Here is a 24,094-nt window from a genome sequence, read left to right on the forward strand (position 1 = left end):
TTTAAATACCCCTCTCTAGGCTATGATTGGTCAGAGGGCGACCTCCGACCCCAAAACGTGCGTGTGCGTTGACGTCGTGACGTCACGCACACGTTGGTATAACTCTCGGGGGCGGGGCTATCCATAGACGCGACCACGTGGTCGGCGCCATATTGGATTCGGGCGTGATGCCCGGAAGAAGTGAGTGCGCGGTTCCCGGCTTGCCGACGAGCAGGTAAGCTCGTGTAGTCGGTACGGTCGTGCTGGTCGGGCACGGCCGTGAGGCTCGGCGGGCCGGTGACCGCAACACCCGCCCATCTTTGGTGCCCCTATATGGTATAGCTCATAGCTTTATTGAAGTACACAAACCCCTTCACCACGGCAAGGCAGCGATCCAGAAGGGGCATTTTCTTGACATATTAAGGAAAGTGTGGTAATGGGACTGAAATGCTGACAGTATGCTGTTGCACAGCTGTAAAATATGAAGTTATCTTATTTAGTTTAAAGTCCTATGAGTGTGATCTTCACTTTGAATATGTTATTGTGATGGAGTGTGCACCTAGCAACAAGAGTGGGCCAAAACATGCTCATACATACACCCTGTTTCAAATTATTATGCAAATTCTATTTAAGTGTCACAAAGATTAAATATTTTGTTTTTCAGTTTAACTAATGGGTGGCATTGTGTCTCAGGGTTCTTTTGATCACTGAAAACAATCTCAGACACCTGTGATAATTAGATTGCCAGCTGAGCCCAATTTAAGGAAAACCTACTAAAGGAGGGTGTTCCACATTATTAAGCAGAGCACCATTTTCATGCAATATGGGGAAGAAAACGAAAAGAAAAGAGTGAAATAGTTCAATGCCTTGGACGAGGTATGAAAACATTAGATATTTCACAAAAACGTAAGCGTGATCATCGCACTATTAAGAGATTTGTGGCTGATTCAGAGCACAGACAGGTTCGTGCAGATAAAGGGACATTGAGGAAGATTTTTGCCAGATCCATGCATCGGATCAAGAGAGCAGCTGCTAAAATATCATTACATAGCAGCAAACAGATATTTGAAGCTGCTGGTCCCACAGACATCAAGGTGTAGAGTCCTCCAGAGTCTTGCAACTGTGCATAAACCTTCTATTCGGCCACCACTAACCAATGCTCACAAGCAGAAACGGCTGCATTGGGCAGAAAAATACATGAAGACTAATTTTCAAACAGTCCTGTTCACTGATGAGTGCTGTGCAACCCTGGATGGTCCAGATGGACGGAGTAGTTTATGGTTGGTGGACGGCCACCCTGTTCCAACAAGGCTGCGACATCAGCAAGGTGGTGGTGGAGTCATGTTTTGGGCTGGAATCATGGTAAGAGAGCTAGTCGGCCCCTTTAGGGTCCCCGAAGGTGTAAAGATGACCTCCGAAAAGTATGTAGAGTTTCTGACTGACCACTTTCTTCCACGGTACAGAAGGAAGAACTATGCTTTCTGTAATAAAATCATCTTCATGCATGACAATGCACCATCTCATGCTGCAAAGTATACCTCTGCATCAATGGCTGCTATGGGGATAAAAGGAGAGAAAGTCATGGTGTGGCCTCCATACTCCCCTGACCTCAATCCTATTAAGAACCTTTGGAGTATCCTCAAGCAAAATATCTTTGAGGGTGGGAGGCAGTTTACATCCAAACAGCAGCTCTGGGAGGCTATTCTGACATCTTGCAAACAAATTCAAGCAGAACTGTCCAAAAACTCACAAGTTGAATGGATGCAAGACTTGTGAAGCTGCTATCAAATAAGGAGTCCTATGTTAAAATGTAACGGAACCTGTTAAAATGTTTAAAAAGTTAAAATGTTGTTATAAGTTTGATTGAAAAAGCTTTTGATTTCAGTAAATATGCTGCAAACACAACAAATGACAATTTTCAGTTCTTTACAACCTATAAAGTGTTTTGAAACTTACTGTGCGTAATAATTTGGAACAGTGCATTGTAAGTTTTTTATGTTTAAAAAAAATACTGTTATCATTAGGAGTTTTGTTCAATAAAATTTGAATTGTACTCTTAATGGTTGATAACATGAGAATTATGCTGACTGTTATTTACATCAATTATTTAGGTAAATAAGAAAAATATCATTTGCATAATAATTTGGAACAGGGTTTATATATTATATATTAACCAATATTTTTGTGTGTATTCTGTATATATACATGTATATTAATGTATGTGTAAATATTATAGACATTATTATATATATATTACTATTATACACATTAATATACATATATATATAGCCCATTTTGTGTGTCTTTCTCCCCAAGCCCCTTTTGTGTGTCTCTTTGCCTAAGCCCCTTGGTGTCTTTCTCCTATTCCTCAACCCCTTTGTGTGTCTCTGCCCCCAGCCCCTCTCTCTTTTTCTTTTTTACCCTTTCCAGTCCCTCTGTGTGTCACTTTCTTCTACCTCATCACCTCTGTTTGTCTCTTTCCCCACAGTCCCTCTGTGTGTCTCATTCTCCATGTTCCCTGTGTGTCTCTTGTTTCCCTTCCCTAGCCCCTCTGTGTGTCTCTTTCTCCTCCAACCCCTTTATGTGTCTTCATCTGCCTCCCAAGCTTCTTTGTATGTTTCCCCCACCCCTCTGTGTGCCTCTTTCTTTCCCTAGCCCCTCTGTGTCTTTATTCCCCCAGCCTCCCTTTGCGTCTCTTTCTCTCCAAGCTCCTTTTGTGTGTCTCTTTGTCCAAGCCTCTTTGTTTATTTCTCTCCTCCTCAACCCCTTTGTGTGTATCTCCTGTGCCCCTCTGTGTGCCTCTTTCTCTCCCTCAACCCCTCCGTGTGTCTCTTTTTCACCCTCAGCCTTTCTATATGTCTCTTTATCTCCCACCAGTCCTTGTGCCTGCTGATCTCCCTCTATGTAGCGTGGCCTGGAGGCCCATGTTAGAGGATCTTCTGTATCCCCTACCAGGTCTGCCAGGAAGCTATTAGTTGCTCCCAGTCAGCATTTTCTGTCAGACCGGGTAGAGGATATGGTCGCTCAGCCATCCTACATGAATTGTGTGGCAGGAGGTAAGGTGCTGTTCTCTCCCCTCCTGCAGGTCACCTGGCAAATGTGCCCAATGGGCTGGTGCACTCTATGCAGAAAATGTTTCGGTATCCAGGTGGCAAGTCTGGCCTTGGGCACAAAATGTAATGTTAACATTTAAATCAGGCTTTTGCTTAGAGGACTAATTTATGTATTTTACTTGATGTTCATAGTATAGAAGATATTCAGTTTAAAATTCAGCTTAAGAATTAGTCAGTAATAATCATAAAATAAGAAGAATTACAATTTACATATTTTGTAAAAGTAGAATTATACCTATAAACAAGGAACATGTATTATGTATACTTTCATATAGAAGACTTTTTTCCTCTCTTATTTTATATCAACATTTCTGAAATGACAGCTATGTGAATTATTGATAGTGTTTGTTTGTTTTTTACAGGATGCTACAATGGTAGAAAGTAGTTTATTACACAAACTAGAACTGTAGGAATGATGTGTCCCATGTGTCACTTGCCTTTGTGCTGATGAATATACAGCAATATATATCTCGACCAAAAGTATGATCCCAATTAATTTCCCTGCTACATCTCTGTGCCCAGAGACTGAGAAAGCATTACTTTGATTCTGGGACATCTTGAATATGTCCTTTTTCCACTGATCCAAGAAAAAAAAATAATGAAACATTATGAAAAAGTTTTGCCAAAGAAGATCCTATTGCTAAGTAAATTTAAATTAAACAGCATTTTTTCTTTCTGTGATTCATTTACTAGAATATTTACAAATGTTCTGCTAGTATCTGTATAGTAAATCAAAGCTGTGCTAAGGGGAAAGGGAGCAGATAACAAAGGACAATGATTGGCTGCGGGGTGAAGTCATATCAGCAGCTCAGCTCTTTAATTGGCTGAGCTGAGTATGTACTATAAGTACTTTTAATCAGAAAGATATATAGTAAAAAGTAGAGGCATGGCTAAGGGATGCTGCATAACTTATTTTTTTCCAAAATTAAATATATTTGAACAGGGAGAAAACACAGCATGAATGTGAGACACTAATTCAGTTTAAAGGGACACTATAGTCACCTGAACAACTTTAGCTTAATGAAGCAGTTTTGGTGTATAGAACATGCCCCTGCAGCCTCACTGCTCAATCCTCTGCCATTTAGGAGTTAAATCCCTTTGTTTATGAACCCTAGTCACACCTCCCTGCATGTGACTTGCACAGCCTTTCATACACTTCCTGTAAAGAGAGCCCTATTTAGGCTTTCTTTATTGCAAGTTCTGTTTAATTAAGATTTTCTTATCCCCTGCTATGTTAATAGCTTGCTAGACCCTGCAAGAGCCTCCTGTATGTGATTAAAGTTCAATGTAGTGATTGAGATACAATTATTTAAGGTTATTTAAGGTAAATCACATCTGTTTGAAAGTCAAACCAGTTTTTTTTTCATGCAGACTCTGTCAATCATAGCCAGGGGAGGTGTGGCTAGGGCTGCATAAACAGTGAATTGAGCAGTGAAATTGCAAGGGAATGATCTATACACTAAAACTGCTTTATTTAGCTAAAGTAATTTAGGTGACTATAGTGTTCCTTTAACCCCTTAAGGACCAAACTTCTGGAATAAAAGGGAATCATGACATGTCACACATGTCATGTGTCCATAAGGGGTTAAACAAATAAAAAAATTTTGTAAATCTTTATTTACACAAGGCATGTACAACAGCGAGCATACATAATAAATAAGCAATATGGTACCATGCCCACTTAAAAAAATTATAACAGCACAATAGTAATTGTAACGGATCGCCTGGCACCCCGACTGAGTACCTCCGTTAAAGGATGCTCCTAGCGTTTCCTGAGGACTCCAAGCACTCTGGCAGACACCACAATCACCGAATCTGAGAAGCATATGAATCCTCTCAAGCCTCTGAATGCTGTAGACAGTTGAATAGGAACCATACGAATAGGTTTTCAATCCTAGCAGTCAAACTGGAACAGCATACAATAAATCCTCCCCCAATAATGAGACGACACTTCACTTTGAGGGTAAAACAGGAACTCTGGACTGGCTCATCCAGCCTGGATTTTATTTCCATCTCACACATACAGGCCACACCCAGGGGGAGGCATAAAATGACCAATAGTATCACGGGTGCAACCCACACATCCCCTACCCTTAGTGTGACACATAATCCCATTATGCATACAGTTTAAAATATACTTTTTACACAACTTTCATAACTCTAAAACCATACATCACATTCACATAAAAATACATATCCACAATCAATCCATTCAGGGGAACAACATTTTATGAATCCGAATCCAGGGGTTCAAAAGTTACTAAAAGTATCTTTTGTCCCTTACTAGCCGCATGGCAAACCGGTTTAGACAGGTTTTACATAGGCCTCTATCCTGGAGACAAAGAGGGAAGTAATCCAATTATCCAGGGCTAGAAGCAGACTCCATTAACCACATGGTTACAGAAAGACATAAAACACTTTAAAATACAGAAAGTTACTTTTTATCCATAACACACAGACATTTCACATATCCCCAGATAGCTGGGATCTGAGCGCACAAAACTACCGAATAGCGCGCAGATCCTATTCACACAGTACAATTGCCATGGAGCTAAAGTCTTTCCCATAGTCTTTCATTATATGAATAGGCTCCATGGTATAGCTATCTGGGTTAACACATTCACATAAAGTCTGGTCCATAGTCCAAAGGCAAGAGGCGGGCAAGCAGCCCCCTCCAAGGACACGTGGCGAGGTCGGTTTCGCCACACTTCTCCCCTTTACCCCCCAGACTAACAGGGTATCTGACCTCCTGCCGGTCAGTGCCCTTGTTAGTCCCGCAGCCCACCCACAAAACATAAACAGCAGTACAGCCCACCCACAATAAATGGTTACTACACCTGAGTAAGAGAAAAACTTGTCCAGGTCCAGGTGCCTCACCATGGCTGTGTGGGGGACTGGTAGGCTGTTTTGGTGGGTTGCTGAGTGGGCAGAGCCCAGCGGTACTCTGCCCTGGTGCCAGCACTACCCCGGGAGTAGTCTGGTTGGGGCCCGGTTGCTGGAGACCGACTGTCTCCCCTTTAGATGCACAGCTCTGCTGCTGGAGACCGACTGTCTCACCTTTAGATGCACAGCTCTGCTGCCGGAGGGGGAGACCGACTGTCTCCCCTTTGGATACATAGCTCTGCTGTTGGAGGGGGACACCGACCGTCTCCCCTTTGGATACTCTAAGCTGTCGCTGGGGAGAGGGGGTAACAGGCTCCTCTCCTGATAGAACACTCTGCCGCTGGGGAAAGGAGACTGAGCTCTCTATTCCCTGCACATTACTGATCCGCCGCTGGGGAGAGGTGGTAGCAAGCTCCTCTCCCATACATACTTCCATACTCTGTGGAGGGAGACCGACTGTCTCTACTCCCAATACAGTGTCCTGCTGCTGGGGAAAGGAGACTGGGCTCTCTCTTCCCTGCTGGACACTCTGCTGCTGGGGAATGGAGACTGGGCTCTCTATTCCCTGTACATTAATAATCTGCCGCTGGGGAGAGGTGGTAACAATCTCCTCTCCCATACATACTTCCAGTCTCTGCGGAGGGAGACCGACTATCTCTCCTCCCAACACAGAGTCCTGCTGTTGGGGAAAGGAGGCTGGGCTCTCTATTCCCTGCTGGATACTCTGCCGCTGGGGAATGGAGACTGGGCTCCCAATTCCCAACAAATAACACTGCCGCTGGGGAGGGAGGACGGCCCCTTCAGCTCCCTGTAACTTGGGCGCAGAGACCACGGTCCCATCTGCGCTGGTGTGGGGCTTACTGTCTCCCCTTGGTGTGCTAAGCTGCCGCTGGGGAGAGGGGATAACAGGCTTCTCTCCCTGAACCGTAGACTGCCGCTGGGGAGCAAGGACGGCCCCTTCAGCTCCCTTTTTGCCCAAATCTGCTAGACCCTGCAGATACGCTGCCGCTACTTTCCTTGTGCTCTGTATGTATTTCTCCTCCGGGGGTTCTGGTCCAAAGAAAGCCAGCAGCATTTTCAACATAGTGTCAAACTCCTCTTGACTGTAACTGGGCGCCATGCTTACTTTGCTGAGCTTGCTTCTTTTGTAGATAGGGGCGCTGTACGGGTACTAGCGTTGCCCTCACTTTGTAATCCAAACGAACAGTGTCTCTGAGCTGCTTTACCTCACACTAGGACGCCATCCCACCGCTGCCACCAATGTAACGGATCGCCTGGCACCCCGACTTGGTACCTCCGTTAATGGATGCTCCTAGCGTTTCCTGAGGACTCCAAGCACTCTGGCAGACACCACAATCACCGAATCTGAGAAGCATATAAATCCTCTCAAGCCTCTGAATGCTGTATACAGCCGAATAGGAAAAACCATGCAAATAGGTTTACACTCCTAGCAGTCAAACTGGAACAGCATACAATAAATCGTCCCCCAATAATGAGACGACACTTCACTTTGAGGGTTAAGCAGGAACTCTGGACTGGCACATCCAGCCTTGCTTTTATTACAAGAGTACACATACAGGCCACACCCAGGGGGAGGCATAAAATAACCAATGACATAGATGTTACCTCCCACACATCCCCTCCCCTTAGTGTGACACATAATCCCATTATTCATACAGTTTAAAATATACTTTTTACACAATATTTATAACTTCAAAACCATACATCACATTCACACAAAATTACATATCCACAATCCATTCAGGGGAACAACATATTAAAAAATGGCATGGATCAGACCAGGGGTTCAAAAGTTAGTAAAGTATCTTTTAAAACCACTAGCTTTCCAGCTCAGACCGGTTTTTACAGAGCCTTCTCTGTGCTGGAGAAGTAATCCAATTATCTCCAGCACAGAGAAAGACTCCATTGAGCACATGGGAGCACAAAGACAGTAAAACACTTTAAAATACATAAATTCACCTTTTACACATAACACGCAGACATTTCACATATCCCCAGATAGCTGGGATCTGAGCGCACAAAACTACCGAATAGCGCGCAGATCCTATTCACACAGTACAATTGCCATGGAGCTAAAGTCTTTCCCATAGTCTTTCATTATATGAATAGGCTGCATGGTATAGCTATCTGGGTTAACACATTCACATAAAGTCTAGTCCATAGTCCAAAGGCAAGAGGCGGGCAAGCAGCCCCCTCCAAGGACACGTGGCGAGGTCGGTTTCGCCACAGTAATAATAAGGTAAAGTTGAATTCACAGACAAAAGAGAAAAACCAGGCCACGCAGGCCTTGAAGGATTATGATGGAACCTAGATTTAAAGGGGTTACACACCATATGGCAGAGGGAGACCATTGTGACATGCCATCTAAGGAGAGTTTTCTAACTCTGTTCATGTAAGGTTACACAAATAGAGGACCTAGCTGTGTGCTAACAGATATAGGTAGAATACTCTTCTTTAAGCCCCTCCTCCCAGATCAGCGGTCTATTTAGCAAAATGTGAAATGTCCCTCCAATTCACCACTAGAGTCAGAGAGGTATATAGCATAGATACATTCCTCTAGTCTGTATTTCTTGCAAACAGAGCAATTCAAAGCACCTAAGCTCATGTTAGGTAACTGGGCAAAACTATGTATTTTGGAGGAATCTTAAAACTCTTAGGAATTGATAATACTCTGGATGAAACTGTGTCAAAGATGATTACTATCAAGATAAAGATCTCTATAGTGCTTCAGGCCGTATCCTCCAGTCGGACAAACAGCAAAGGGGACATAACTGGAGTAAAACTGGGATTCGTGATGAATTGGGGCTTGAGGATGTGGTTGGTGCATTTTGTGGTTTAATTTTGCCATATTCCAATGTTCCTATAGTAGTTCATACAATGGGCAAGTGCAAAGTTTAGGTCTGGAGCTAGTGGGGTATCAATGGCAATGAAACAAATACACCACTGTCCTGAAATTATTGTAGACAACTGATGTGTTTCATGTGACTAATGCAGGCATTTGACAAGTCCCCTTCTGAAATTGTGTGTGCAACTTCAGAGTTACATGGAGATGAAACATGACCATCGTGTAATTTCTGTCTCAACATCGGACTCTGCATTCATCCCTTTACCATGACAAAAAAAGGTAACATTAAAGCAGGGCTTACGATTTCAGCACTATAAGCCAGACCTTAAAAGTCCTGAGCCATTGCAAGCCTGGAGGGCCCATGGCACACTTATCAGGGGTGAATCTCTACTTACCAGGGCTAAATTTGCACTCACCAAATGCATGTGACGATTGTAAATCCTCAGCCATAATTAAAGAAAAGATAGTTCTACTATGACAGTTTTTTTCCAAGTTTTAACTAGTTTTCATTATGTGTATTAGGTACGTCTGAATTTGTTGGCACTGTGTAAATAAATGATGAGAGATATAATAATAATAAAAATAATTGGTGTGAAAGCGGGGGAGGAGCATGTCAAACTGAATCTCAACGAAGTCACTTAATGAAAATGTTCTGTTTTCAAACCACATGATGATATAACCAGCTCAGAATACTTCCCACACTGAATTTCATTTCTTACTTAATCTTTATGCATGTAAGTCATTTTTGGTTTATCCCAGTTGCTGATTTACATTTGTGAACACAGTGCTATAAATAGAAATAAACTGATATTTTCAGAACGACTAATTTAGAAATGTCTGCCGATCACATGCAGTGCGTCACTGGCATCATACTGTCATTCTATAGTGTGTGAAAAGGAAACGAAACACCCAACTCTGTGAAAAGATGTTAATTCTGCAAGCTATAACAATTGTTTTTAATTTAAGCATGTTTATTTTGTAATTTTATATGCTATTAAATTGTTTGTAAAATACATAGAAAATTATAGATTTTTATATTTTTCTACACCCCAGACCAGCCTTCGATATTGTTGACATTACTAAAACACTTAAATGTCCGTGCAGATTTCATTGCTGATTTTGCCTTCCCAGAACTGATCCTATTGCCACCACTTTAAAAATAATATCACTGCTTCCAATTAATTTCAAAATCCATTTTTCACTCAAGGTACCACAAAATCTCAATTTCATTCTCTCACCATATTTTCTCTTTCTTGACAATTGCCCCTAGGTGATTTTGCATAAAGAGTTTGCGGGCTGTGACCTTGCAACCTTCTTATAAAATAGCAAAAGATGTGTCGGGGTATCTCTTGACAGAGTGCTACTTGAGGTAGCAACCAGGAATTGTCCATGGATTTTGCAAGCCCACCACTGTGTGAGTTTGTGTTTGGGCTAGTACCCACAATCTCTGTGTTTTTCAGGCCTGGACTGATCCAATTGGATATTTCACGGTGGACTAGAGTATCTGAGCTTGACCAGACTGCTAACCATGACGAGTATGTGTGGGGTCCCTGGAGGCATTTACAAGTGATTGTAAGGTGACATACATAATGCAAGCTGTTTGTAATTGGTGGGAATGGAGTTGCAGAACGTTATGTCTGTGTCTGTTTCTTGAGAAAGGCTTGGGTTGGGAGCTGAAATGTGTGCCATTCCACTCTAAATAAAGTTGCACCTTTTGGATGCATCCTATGTGTGTATGGACATCTTTCCTTGTTACCTATTGTGTCTCTGATGCATTTGCAGATTTCAATAAATACTCCTTCATGCTACACAGGCCATACTGATGGAGGTTCCCAGGGCACATGATGTCATACCTTCAGTACACCTCTAGTTCTATCTGTCAAACCTATCACATTCACTGTGTGAGAAGGACTATCCACTCAGAGATCTGTGAGTTCCATAAGCAAAATATTTAATTCACTTGTATCTTCCCGTAGAAGAAAAGTTGCAAGACTTTCCTCTGACTCAGATCCAGTCTAAACAAAATGCTTTAATCTTGCACATCTTCCTTACACACAATTCTTCTTCTGCGAATCTTCTCTGCATGACCCAACAAGAGCTCCCCATCTATTAAAGAATGACATTTAAAATCCAAAGACTCACTTCCACTGTCTTTGGCAGCTCTGGGCCGTTACATCTCTGCCTTTTTTCCTGTTGGGTCAGTGTACTGCAAAATATACATATATGTATATACATAGCTTTTTTTTATTACTGCTCCTCCTTTTTTTGCCCTCTATTGGTCACTTCTTACTTTATTTATGATTAAAAGCAATATTTAGTGGCTGTCTGATAAAAAAAATCTATTATCTTTTTTATCTCCATCAGTCATCTGTTTTTTTTGGTGCAAGAAGCAGAACTCCTAAACACAAATCAAACCCTTGTTTGTCCATATGTCCTTATGCTGATTTGGAATTATGCAATTCATACAACCTATTAATCCTCCCAAAATTTGAACAATTCATTTGAAATTGAATACACAAGTCTAGTGGTTAATGTGCGAGAACGAACGAGAACTACCGGGCTTATCAGATGGACAGGTTGACTGAGAGATATTGACATATTGCATGTATATTCTAAAATTGCATCCTGCAAGTGTTCCTCCAGCACCATCTCCACCAGATACAAGACACCCAGGAGGTGTGGATGTTATGGTGCTTTCGATTAGAAATATTCTGTTATTAGGCCTATCATAATTGTCAGCACCAGGCCGAATATGCTATTAATCCAGGCCTGCCTCAAAGAGAGCTCTAACTTGAGGTCTTATGACCTCAAAAATAAAAGGTTTAGACTAAGATACTCCAGGCTATTGTTATACATTACACATCATTGCTTCAGCTGGCTTAATAATATACCAATCAATTGCATTAGACCTACCTACTAACCAGTATAAGGCTAGTGTTCTTGGTATAGTATAACTTTACGCTGAGTACCTCTGAAACATGATAATTATTTCAGTTGAAGAGGCTGGGTGACAGCGTTATGACCGGTGCAGGATATAAGGTAAAATGAAACATGCCTTTTAAAGGACCAACTAAGGGACACCAACCACTTTGCAGTTTTAACCCTGCAATGTAAATCATTGCAGTTTTGTAGAAACTGCTATGTTTCCATTGCAGCGATAATACACCTCTTGTGACTGTTTTCCAGACAGCCACTAGAGGCACTTCTGAATAACCATTAATAATTAAAAAGCATTCATGTTACCAATGCAGCTCATAGAAAAGTATTGAATCAATGGTTTCCTATAAGAAGCATTTTGATGTTTGCTGTGTACTCGCCGCACATGCACATCAGGCTCTATTCTCCTCAATGAGGAGCATTGGATTGGACAAGAGCCAGATGATATCACTGGAAGAATTGCTGAAGAAAAGGTAAGTAATACTAATTTTCCTGGCACTATAGTGTCCCCCTCCGTCAAGGTCTCCCCCCCCCCCCCACTTCCCGCAGTGCAGAAGGGGTTAAAAAAAACTGTAATTTACCTTGGTCCAGCACCGATGCCCTCTGTGCTGGCCTTTACTCCTCCCATGCCGACGTCAGCTGGCAGGGGAGACTTAATGCACATACGTGGCAATGGTCGTGCTCGCTTTAGAATTTTCCCATAGGAAAGCATTATTCAGTTCTGGTGACCAAAATTAGCCTAACCACCTGGAAGTCTACCAGACAGCCACTAGAGGAGGAATTAATCCTAGGAGGTAAATATTGCAGTTTATTAAAAACTGCAATAATTAACTGCTCAGGGTTAAGGGTGCTGGGGCACTGCACCACTTCAAGTTTCCCTTTAACTCAGGCAGGAAAAGATCCTTCGACCTGCTCCTGGCACCATTTTTTGAAGATATATTTTTTTTTACTCTAAAGCATGACACTTGGGCCCATATGTCTTATTACTCTGTAGCTGATCCCAAACACCGAGGAACAGAGTAACCAGAGGACAGGACCTTAGACTCTGTCACTGGGTTCCTGAAAAGAACTGTTCTAATAAAAACGGGATCATTTCTTTATTTTTAAACTGGGACCAACTTTCAACCGTCCTACATTAAACTTATGGCAAGGTATTCAAAATAGTGTGTACAACATAAACACATAATAAAACATAAAGGTAACAATAAAATACATAACTGTCTCACAGGGGAGCAACAGGGAAACCTATAAAATCCAAATCCCAGAGCATCCTACCTAAATGTTTCCACATATGCAAATATACACATACACAAATCAATGCACATAGCCAACAGATGGTGCAAGGTCTTTGAAATCTGGAATCTTTAAACTGTCGGGTGCAGTATATTCTTTAGAAGTAGATGTTATAAGGTTACACCAAGTAAATATATATATATATATATTTTTCTAGGTTTTTACAGTAAATGGGGGAGGTGGTGGGGAGAACCAAAATCTAGGACACTATAGCATCAGGCGTACAGGTTTCAATAAATTGAGCAGATCCCAGCAGATATGGCCAGGTGTGGAGAAATGCTAGACCTCGTAGCAGGTCAAAACATTGCTGTTTTATCACTTTTTTGACCCAATAAACCTGCCTATGGTGTGAACACCTTGAGTGCCTATACAATTTTTTTCCTGATGGGCCAGATATAAACATCTGCAATGATAATACTTATATATTCCCATACCCTTTTTTTATAGTATCTTCTACTTTCAGATGGAGTCCCATGTTCCATCGTCTCTGTCCTTGTTCTCCCCTCTTGCGCTACTCATACGTTGTTTTTGTCTTTCTCGTCATGGTCTCCTGCTACTGTGTTCTCATTCCTCCCTCTCCTCGTACCCATTACATTCCCATCCTCTTTTCTCATCTTTCCCACTGTTTATTTTTTTTCTCTATTTGCTTGTCTACCCCTTACTGTCCCATATAAGTCTGTCCATCCTTCCCAACCTAGTTTTCCATTTCTCTGTCCACATCTTTGTTTTTCTTCCATCTCTTTTCCCTTCTCCTTATTCTGTGCCCTATTATTGTCCTTTCTACCCAATACACTATACTATACTCTCCCTACAGCCTTCCTATTACAGGGGTATTGAGGTGCATAAAATGCACAGTCTGTAGCTTCCTGGGACACCATCCATATGACATCATAACCTTCAAAATTGCTCTGATTCAGTTCAGAGTGTAGTCTGCAGGAAGTATGAAAAGTGATCTGTGTCTGTACTATAGTAATTAAAGGGACACTCCATACACATGAAGCACGTTAGCTTGCTGAAATGCTTTATGTTTGAAGAGTGTGTCCTCTTTTTTTTTATTCTATAAAATGTGCAGATTTCAATAGAAAGTTTCACTTTAATTAATTAACCCTGGCTTTCAATCGGAAAACCTGTCCTGTTACATCCTGTTTTTTTTTTTTTTAGCTCAGTGGAGCTAAACTTAAGAGGCAGTAATTTCTTAGAGCACCTGCCTTGCAAAGACTTCTCATTGAGCTGCATTGGGCAAAACATTTATTTTCTTCACCTAAAATCTCAGATGGGCCTGCACAGCAGGGGATGACGACACAACCATCAGATGACATGCCCTCCAGGCATGAAACATGTAAGCATCGTTGTGGTTGTGCCTCTCTCCCCTGCTGTGCAGTCCCAGTCACGCTTTTAAGTAAAGAAAATAAAGGCATTTGATTTTATACTTTACTGCTTGTTTTTGGGTGTATATTTTTTCCTTGCTATATGAGCTGCTGTTGATCTTATAGAGTTGTTACACAGGTTCAGATTCTATTTTATCCCAAGTGTATATCTGTAGTATAAAGATTTTTTCCTCACCAGCAACATACAGCACCCTTTTTTTGTTTTATAATTGGACAAACACAGAAAGTTGGGGAAGTTGGGGAAGATACAGAGAGCTTGCATAAACTTCAGACAAGTGAGCTTGTCATGTTGTTTTAGATACCCCAATTGGAAATAGGCACGCATGTTTTAATTAGGGCTACATCTATTGTATATGGATTTTCATTTTTTTTTATTGTAAATGGGCAGTGAAGTATACCTTTAAATTAATTCTCATTGTATCCATATAAAAGTAATATTAATGAATTATTATTATTATTATTATTATTATCTAATCAGAAGATTGATCCATGCAACAAAATGCTTTGGGAATTCAATTTTCGGTATTAAGTGTACATGATACTTTGTTCATTTCAGTGTGAACAGAATGTGTCATTAGGTCACTTTTTTAACCACCTCCAAAGCCTTTATGTTTCTGATTATTTCATTGCGATTTAATTATGTAGTGCTCATTCTTTTGACGGATTTGTATTTGTTATATCTATCAATATACCTGTTTTTCCATGTGTCATATTTGTATATGTACTACATATAACAACAATTTGTCCAAAAGTATAAATTTCTAATGAAATCTTTAACTACTTTGGACATAATCATTTTCACAGTTTGTTTCCTAAGACCGTCGTGCTCCTGTCTGACACAGTGAAGAAGTGAATTTTACATTACACTTTATGTCTTGCCTTCCTATTACCTTTTAACAGTCTCTACAGGGGACAAGTATGTCTATTGTGCTAGGTAACAAAGTGCTATATATTTTACAGTGCTCAAAGTGTAAGTGTGACTGGGAGCCTTTTTATCAAGCTTAAAAGGAAAGTAGGTCATTTTCTCAATAGAAAATTGTATTATTCTTCCCTGCTGTAATGTAAAGGATAAATAAAATGAAAGCAAAGTGTCCAGCACCTTATTTATTGATCTATGTAGATTTCAATTATATGGGATTCACGTAGACTCGCTCACCTTGTGAGAGAAGTTTTTGAAACAAGAAAAGTAGAATTTATCTTAAATTGAAACTAGGCCAAGGAAGCAATATGGGTTGGGCTCTATTGCTCTGTATTTTGGGCATTCTGTGTTGCTCCTTTGAAGACTGAATATTGGATCTGATGGTATCAGAACCTCCCTTGGAGCAGGAAGTCTGAATCTTTAAAGTTCCAGCAAGGCACCTTTGAAGCCCCATGCTATAGATTTGAAAATATGACATGGCGTCTTTGAAGCTGTGTTGATACATCCTTGAAGCCAAGGGTATACCCTCTTTTAGCCTGAAGCATTGGCCTTTGAAGCTCAGTGGTATATCATTAAAAACCTTCAGGTGGTGTCTTTAAATCTAATGTTCTACCTTCTAACTCTGGAAAAGTTCTTCATGGCTTTGAGAAATTGTTGTGCTTTCAAACAAACCTACAATGAAGGGGAGCATGACATGTCACTATAAGACATAAACCATTACACAAGGCAGGGGAAATCAAGAAAGCCTATATGTTATCTTGTATTTAGAATTTTTTGTTTGTGTTAGTAAGTGGAATTCTTGTAAAGAGGACTAGTGCTTATAACTAAAGTGTGTGCCCAAACTTGTTTTTAGATGTAGGCAATCATTTTTTCACATGTTTTTTGTCCGAATTTCGTCTATTCGTCTATTCATCTGAATGAACGAGTACAAATGACAAAAAATTTAACGAAGACCGAATTTAATCTGTGATATTCATTCTGTATTCATTTTAGTTCTTTACAAGGAGGGAAAAACCTGCTTGCAACTCTCTAATATTTACAAGTAGAAGCAGCTGTTCTCCCCATCAATTAGCATAAGGGAGGTTAAATTCTCCCTCCTGCCCCTACCTGCCATGCTGCTATTGCTGCCCAGTCACTAATCCAAAAAAGGGGAACCTGGCACACAACCAGCATGCCCCCATGGTAGAGCATGTAATAAAATATATAACTGAGGGGGGTCATAGTGTCCCCCTGCGCCTCCACTCATATCCCACTAGAGGGAGCTATTAAACTAAATATGGGGACTCCCTCTTCAGTGGCCATCGTGGTGGCATTTAAAAACATTAACATAGGGACATAGTGTAACCTCAGCTCCCACCCATTGGCATCAGGTGGGGGCTCTAAAAATAAGAACAGGGGACCAGTGTTCCTCTTGTCTCCACCCATTGTCGGTAGATGGGGATTGTGAATAATAATAGGGGGTGGTCCTATTGTCCCCAGTCACACCGATTGGCATCAGGTGGTGGGTTTAACTTGGGTACCCCTAGTCACTGACTGGGGTGGAATCATTTTTATTACTAGCCCCCACCCACCACCAATAGGTGCAATAGCTGCCCAGTTGCAAGTCTTTTTTAATAACAGTATTTTTCTATAACAGTGGCTGCTTGCTTTAGTTTAAGTATACATGCCCCTTCCCATGGCATGGTGTGTATGGGCAGGGGAGAGGATCTAACCTCCCTTATTTATTAATACCTTTTTATTATACTTCTTTATTTTTTACTTAGTATTAGTATAGTTGTCTGAAAGACCAAAATTACGAAAAGGAAGGGCATTTTGTAATTTTGGTCTGTCGGCTTCTTAGATAGCTCTATAAACCTTGTCAGATTGCCATAAGGATACCAAAAAGTTAATTTGGTACCAATTTAGGGAGTTATTTACTAAACGGCTGCAAGATGCAGCCACAGCCCGTTTCGGAATTTCATGTGTCCAAATTAAATTCCAAAACGAAAATAATGGGCTAATTTGAAAATCATCTGAAAATGAATTAACAGATGGACAAATTTTTGTTCGGCCAAAAAAACAAACCCATTTGGTTTGTCCAAATGCCTTCAGATGGAATGGGAAAACAAACACAAAATAACCCAAACCTGAATAATTTTACAAATGGAAGAATGCAGAGGGGTCTGTGAGGGAGGGGAGATATATGCTTCCCACAGCAGGTGCACGCCAAGCACCTACTGCCAGGGAAGAAGCTCTTTATGGCTATTGCCAGTGCACATTGCATATGTAATTTTTGCACAATATGTGCATTAGGCTGTTCTGGGCTGCCTAATTTACATGTGCTGAACAATTCATTGAAGCTGTTCCATCGCTCAGGGGTGGGGTCTAGGGGGGAGGACATTAGGTTCCCCCCCTAATTAGTATTTAGGGCCCCCAACCACCGCTCAGGGGTGGGGGCCAGGGGGAGAACACTAGGTCCTCCCCCTACATTCGAATTTAGGGCCCCCACCCACCGCTCAGGGGTGGGGGCCAGGGAGGAAGACATTAGGTCCCCCCCCCAATTAGTATTTAGGGCCCCCACTCACCGCTGGACTGATGTGGGTACCACAAACTTGAAGGGAGAGCGAAAGAGGAGGATCAGTATTAGGAGGAGGAAAGACAAAGAGCTCCGTTTTAGAGAGATTGAATTTCAGAAAGCGGGAGGACATCCAGTCAGAGATGGAAGAAAGGCAAGCAGTAAAACGTTGCAGGATGGCAGGGGAGAGGTCCGGGGAGGAGAGATATAACTGGGTGTCATCAGCGTACAGGTGGTAGTGGAATCCAAAAGAGGTAATAAGTTTGCCAAGAGAGGCAGTATAAAGAGAAAATAGAAGGGGACCAAGGACAGATCCTTGGGGGACTCCAACCAAGACAGGACAAGGGGAGGAGGTATCATTAGAAAAGGAGACAGCGAATGAGCATTGGGAGAGATAAGAGGAAAACCATGAGAGGACAGAGTCACAGACACCAAGTGATTGAAGAGTTTGAAGAAGGAGAGCATGATCAACAGTGCCAAAGGCCGCAGAGAGGTCAAGAAGAATTAGTATGGAGTAGTGGCCTTTGGATTTAGCTGCGATTAGGTCGTTAGTAACTTTCATAAGTGCAGTCTCAGTAGAGTGGAGAGGGCGGAAGCCAGATTGAAGAGGGTCAAGGAGAGAGTTGGAATTGAGGAAATGAGGCACATGGGTAAAGACAAGTCTTTCCAGAAGCTTTGAGGAAAAAGGGAGCAGGGATATGGGACGATAGAGGGGGTGGACGGGTTGAGGGATGTTTTTTTTAGTATAGGTACTACAGTGTCATGTTAAAGGTCAGCCGGAACAATGCCAGAAGAGAGAGAGCAGTTGAAGATGTGCGTTAAGGAAGGCACAAGACAAGTGGAGAGAGATCTAATAAGGTGAGATGGGACAGGATCGAGCGGGAAAGTGGTGGGGCGAGAGGAAAAGAGAAGAGCAGCCACCTCTTGGTCAGTAGCCGGGGAGAATGTCTGAAGGGTAGGAAAGGCATGATCTATGTGTGGTTGAGAAACAGAATGGCAAGGAGGGGAGAATTATTTCCTTAGCTGTTCAATCTTGCCAGTAAAGTAACATGCAAAGTTATCAGCAGTAAGGTTAGTTTGGGGGGTGGCCACACCAGGGCGAAGAAGAGAATTAAAGGTGTCAAAGAGACGCCTGGGATTGTGGGAGCATGAACTAATGAGAGAGGAAAAGTAGGACTGTTTGGCAAGGGCAAGGGCTGAGCTGTATGAACACAATATGAATCTATAATGGAGAAAGTCTCACTGGGTGCAAGACTTCCTCCAGGAGCATTCAGCACAACGGGAGCATCTTTGCAGGTAGCGTGTTGATTTAGTATGCCATGGTTGGGGGCAGGTCCTCCTCGAGGTGCTTGTTTGTAGCGGTGCTGCAGCGTTCAAGGCAGAGGTGATGGTAGTGTTATATGCGGAGATGGCCAGTGAAGGACAGGAGAGGAAAGGGATAGACAGCAGTCGTGAATCAATATCAGCTGACAACTGCTGGAGATCAAGAGAATTAAGGTCCCTCCTGAGTTGAGGGGGGAAAGGCTGAGGTTTTCGGGTGAGGGGGTACACAAAAGCAAATGATAAGAGGTGGTGATCAGAGAGAGGAAATGGAGTATAGATTTGAGAAAAACAAACCTATGTGAATGAACACTCTAGCATTAGAGCATTTCTAACAAGAGTGTCCTGTCTCCCTTAAGTTGCCATGCCATTATGTTGTGTGTGGAATAGGGATGCAGTGTGTGTGTAGGGAAAACAGTGTGGTGTGGGATACTTAATTAAAATCCCTTATCTCAGCAAACAAATATGGGTATTCAGTTCTACTATACGGCTATTCTTCAGTACCCCGATATCCTACACAAATTTTAACATGGGAGATAAATTAAATAAGGAAATATTGAGAGAATTAGCAAGCTTCAATATATAATTATTATTGCTCAAAACATCATGACCAAAGAAGATTACATTTAAAAACTGTAACATCTGATAAGGATATCTCTATGACATTTCTTTATAAATCGAATTGGAAAAATCAAGCTGGTCAATACTTATCTATAAATTTCATGTAAAAAGAAAAGGTTCTAAGTGCTCTCTATAATATATGGTAAACTCTAAGTAGCTCAACAAACTACTTCTCTCGAACACCTATTTAATATATAAAATTTATGTGACATTACATTATTATTGTTTTTTTTCTGTTTTGTAGTGTAGTGATGTCGCGAACATAAAATTTTCGGTTTGTGAACGGCGAACGCGAACTTCCGCAAATGTTCGCGAACGGGCGAACCGCCATAGACTTCAATAGGCAGGCAAATTTTAAAACCCACAGGGTCTCTTTCTGGCCACAATAGTGATGGAAAAGTTGTTTCAAGGGGACTAACACCTGGACTGTGGCATGCTGGAGGGGGATCCATGGCAAAACTCCCATGGAAAATTACATAGTTGATGCAGAGTCTGGTTTTAATCCATAAAGGGCATAAATCACCTAACATTCCTAAATTGTTTAGAATAACGTGCTTTAAAACATCAGGTATCGATCAGGTAGTGTAAGGGTTACGCGCCGCTTCACAGTTACAGACCAAACTCCCGGTTTAACGCACCGCAAACAACCGCAAACAGTCCATTTGCACAACCGCAAACTCCCCATTTGCACAAGGTTGGATACCAAGCTAGCCATGCCCCGTTCCTTGTCCTCACTGATGTCATTGAAGGTCTCTTCCTCCACCCAGCCATGTACAACACCAAGGGTCCCCGAAAGGTGACAACAAGCCCCCTGTATTTTTTTTAAATGTAAACTGTGCTCTGTGTCTTTTTACACATCGTGGGAAAGTTCTGTGGAATTTTCCCACGCTGTGTAATTTGACTCATAACACTCTGATTAGTGGATTAAGTAACCAATCAGAGAGTTATGAGTCAAATTACACAGCGTGGGAAGATTCCAAAGAACTTCCCCACGCTGTGTAAAATGACACAGAGCACTCTGATTGGTGGATTTCAAACCAACCAATCAGAGTGCTGTGACAGGTAAATGTAGAGACTTACCTGTCAGTCTCTTCATTTACCTGTCAGAGCATTCTGATTGGATGGCTTAAACCCACCAATCAGAGTGCTCTGAGCCTAATTGCAGGGCGGGGCAAGGCTTTATAAGCCTTGCCCCGCCCTGCAGAGCTCAGTCTGCATGGAGCCCTCACCGGGTGAAGATGGTTTATTTTTTTATTTTTTTTTATTGCGTCAGTTATTATGGATTTTTATTTGTCCTTTTTGGGGGGCTGAAAAAAGAAGATTTCAGAAGAAAGAAAACATTGAATGGTAAGTGTATTTTTATTTTTAAAGGTACTTAGTTAAATGTTTCCCCCTTATTATTTTTAGGGTGAGGGGGGTAGGTAGGAGTTTATTTTTTGGGGGGAGGGGGTTACTAGGGGTTTGGGGACCTCTAGTCACCTGGGGGGGAGGGGGGTTAAATTTTAATTTAGGGCCCCCACCCGCCGCTCAGGGGTGGGGGCCAGGGGGGAGGACAATAGGTCCCCCCTTATTCTTGTTTAGGCCCCCACCCACCGCTCAGGGGTGGGGGCCAGGGGGAAGGACATTAGGTCCCCCCTTATTCTTGTTTAGGGCCCCCACCCACCGCTCAGGGGTGGGGCCAGGGGGGAGGACATTAGGTGTGTGTCCCTTATTCTTGTTAAGGGCCCCCACCCACCGCTCAGGGGTGGGGGCCAGGGGGGAGGACATTAGGTCCACCCCCCAATTTTTATTTAGGGCCCCACCGCCGCTCAGGGGTGGGGGCCGGTGGGGAGGACAATAGGTCCTCCCCCCTTTTTTTACTTTAGGGCCCCCACCCACTCAGGGAGGGGGGACCCTTTTTTATTTTTTTTTAACAGTGAGCAGCCACAGGCTACTCACTGTTTAATAGACATGCCCCTACTCGCGGTATTGCGAGTAGGGGCACAATTTACTATTACTAAGTAATTTTTACTTAGTATTAGTAAATTTGGCTGAAAGACCAATTTAGGTCTTTCAGCCTTTTGGTAGATAACTCCCTAATACCGTGGAAATTAGCGAGTTATCTACCAAGCGGCTGCAACAAAAGTCCCGAAAAGTCCGGAATTGCGGGAGGGATAATGTATAATAAACACAGGTTACTGGCTATGGGAGGATAATGTATAATAAACACAGGTTACTGGCTATGGGGGGGGATAATGTATAATAAGCACAGGTTACTGGCTATGGGAGGATAATGTATAATAAACACAGGTTACTGGCTATGGAGGATAATGTATAATAAACACAAAAAAAAATGAATGCAGCTTCAGAATTAATCTAAATTGTATGCTGTCTAGGAGGTAGGAAGGTCTGGGAGGGAGGGTCTGCTGCTGATTGGCTGGAATGTGTCTGCTGACTGTGAGGTACAGGGTCAAAGTTTATTCAATGATGACAAATAGGGGGCGGACCGAACATCGCATATGTTCACCGTCCGTGGCGAACGCGAACACGCTATGTTCGCCAGGAACTATTCGCCAGCGAACCGTTCGGGACATCACTAGTTTTGAGGATTCTTTATTGAACATCTACGACTGCTTACTCAAGTTGTAGGTATAAAAGTACATAGACATATATATATATATATATATATATATATATATATTATATATGAAGGGCACTTTAAAAGAACAGTGTTTAATTTTGGTTTTGCGCATGGTTTATCATCTATAAATCACGCTAGTCTGGCCAGGACAGTACCTCCAGTTGTCCTTTTCTGCAATGCAAGATTTGTTTGAATCTTATTTATGTGCCCTTACGTCAGTTATTTTCCGTCCTTTGCTTCTAACTTTCTGAATTGTATAAACTTTCCCAAGTGATTATTTTTAGTAATTGTGTTTTTTTTAAAGTCACTGTCAAAATAAACATAATGTTGGCACTTTACCATCACCCAGAGCTCCTAGCTTGGGATCGTTGAATTTGTCAAATTTTTGATGACAGAATATTTTCATGTTTTCTACTTTAATATTTTTCAAATTAGATTTCTAAAGAAACGTCATAGAGATTTCCTTAGCAAGTGTTAAACAGTTTTGAAATGTCATCTTCTGTATTGATGATGTTTTAAGCAATAATAATTATATATTTGTTATACATTTATATTAAAAACAAAAATTTTCTCAATTTTTCTCAATATTTTTCTTCCCTAATCTGTCTCCCATGTTAACCTTAGTGTAGGATCCACTGATATTGTGGTACTGTGGTACTGTGGTGTAGTGGTGGGCTTAACACGATATGGCCAGATTGGTGGTCCAGTGGAAGGTGAGCTGCATCCCCAGTGGTACAGTGGGGGATCTTTTGAGATAGATGATTTTAAGTGGTCTTGTAAAATGTAAAACTGTATTTTTGTGAGTGTGCTGTTCTTTAATATGTATTTTGCATAAACTTAACGTAAGCTCATTGAGCAGGGCCCTCAACCCCCTCTGTTCCTGTACGTCCAGTGGTCTGATCTCAATTATGTGTCTGTTAGTCCACCCATTGTACAGCGCTACGGAATTTGTTGGCGCTATATAAATAATAAAATAATAATAAACTTAGTCAGATTGCATAGTTGGGCATGCCTCCCAGCTAGAAGTTTCTTAAGCCCCCCCCCCCTCTTACCCACAAACTAATTCAGTCCAGACCAGTCCGCTACTGACAAAAACAAAACATCATTGTATAGCAGCAGCAAGCTTGTCAGTCTCCCTGCACTGACTAACACAACAGGGAGAGAGAAACCAGACACGGGAGCCTACTCTGCGTGAATCACACTGATCAGAATCCATCTCTTCTCCCCCTTTCAGGATTTTGCAAGGTGAAGAGATCTTCCAACTGCAGATATGTGACTATGTCAGGCATGCCCAATGATTTTTGCAGCATTCCTAGGGATAGGACACGGATTGGTTAGATCATTTCCCCCCCACTTCCTCCCCTTTTCCCCCCTTTCTCCTCCCGCCCCTCCCCCCCCCCCCCTGCCAGAGAGGGTTTGGAAAGTATAAGAAAGAAGAAGCAGGTAAATATGAAAACAATAATATTTACATGCTTTTTCAACATGCTAAAGCTTTTTAATGAGACAGTTGTCTCAAAGTGATGCATGTTGCTTTAAATGCAGGGCTTATTTCCATCTGACTGGCTGTGAGCAATGTGTGTTGCAGACCAACAATACATGGA

The sequence above is a fragment of the Pelobates fuscus genome, chromosome 5 (assembly GCF_036172605.1).
Source record: "Pelobates fuscus isolate aPelFus1 chromosome 5, aPelFus1.pri, whole genome shotgun sequence".
NCBI classification, from domain to species: domain Eukaryota; kingdom Metazoa; phylum Chordata; class Amphibia; order Anura; family Pelobatidae; genus Pelobates; species Pelobates fuscus.